We start from the raw sequence: 1,393 nt of genomic DNA on the forward strand, positions 1-1,393 counted from the left end.
ACCAAGTCCTTCAGCAGATTATCTTTCATGTGATGAATTTCAACTGCCCATGACATTATACTGAGGTATTATTAGCTCTGTGGGTTGACTCTAAGCATTAGCACAACACCATCTTGTCACACTTTCAATATGACAAAATTCTATGTAGCAGTGAAATTTTTTCCAGATGACAGACTTTAGCTGTGGTTTTTTGAGAAGATATAGGGCCTTCTGGCTCAGAAATGCCTTGGCATCTCACACTGTTCACAGCGTATTAAGGCTGGATGGCTCAAAAAAAGTATAGGCAGTACAATTCCACTGAGCTCCCTTGTCATCTTCTGTGTCTGGAGTCTTTGGTGTTTTGATGGTGGACTTCTGATCTTTGGGTTTTGGTGGCACAGGACTTACAAATCCAATACTGACGTAAAAGTTATGAATAGTGCTGGGTCCTCGAACTTGAAAAAGATTGGTTTCTTTGGTTAATCAGTCCATGTCAGTCTGGAGTTGTCTATTAAAACTTCTCAACTGCTGCATGTCTTCAAATGAAGGTATTTGGGATATGGACTTTGATCTTTTCGGGCACCTTTGAGTTAGATTATTATTATTATTTTAAAATCAATATTTTTATTATGATACTGTGGGATACAGTTAGGAGTTAGGCATACAAATGCATTTTGTTCAGGCACCCTTGTTGATAAGAGGTGTTTCCCCATCCCCAGACAGATATTTACTACCGTTAATTCCATCTCCCTTCCCCCCATAGTTTCCCACTACTGTCAGTCATTTTCTTATAGTATTACATTGGATGTTCAAGGTCCACTATACGAGTGAGAACATGTGATACTCAGATCTTTGTTTCTGTGAGCGGTCACTCAGTATTATACACTCTAGTTCCATCCAGGTGCTGTGAAATTCATGATTTTGTTCTTTTTTATGGCTGCATAGTATTCCATCATGTATATGTATGTACCACATTTTTAAATCCAGTCTTCTTTTGATGGACAGCATGGTTGCTTCTGGGTTCTTGCTATTGTGAACAATGCTGCAATAAACATACATATGCAGGTATCTTTTTTATAGAGTGATTTGAGATCTTCAGGATATATTCCAAGTAGGGGGATTGTGGGGTCATATGGGAGGTTGATATTTAGAGCTTTTAGGAATCCCCACACTGCTTTCCACCGAGGTTGCACTAGTTTACACTCCCACCAACAGTGTAGAAGTGTTCCCTTTTTGCCACACCCTCTCCAGCAGCTGTTATTTTTTGAGTTGGTGATAATTGTCATTCTGAATGCAGTTAGGTGGTATCTCAGTGTGGTTTTGATTTGCATCTTCTTGTTGATTAGTGAGGTTGAACATTTCTTCATGTGCCTGTTGGCTGCTCGGATGTCTTCCTTTGTGAAGTGTCTGTTCA

At 39.5% G+C, this 1,393-nt stretch overlaps 1 pseudogene; it reads right to left on the bottom strand.

The window, feature by feature from the left end:
• Positions 1–215: 215 nt before the first annotated feature.
• Positions 216–1,393, bottom strand: part of LOC103257008 — a 37,950-nt pseudogene continuing 36,772 nt past the window's right edge.

Source organism: Carlito syrichta, unplaced genomic scaffold (genome assembly GCF_000164805.1).
Source record: "Carlito syrichta isolate Samal-C Ts95f unplaced genomic scaffold, Tarsius_syrichta-2.0.1 Scaffold300978, whole genome shotgun sequence".
Classification (NCBI taxonomy): Eukaryota; Metazoa; Chordata; class Mammalia; order Primates; family Tarsiidae; genus Carlito; species Carlito syrichta.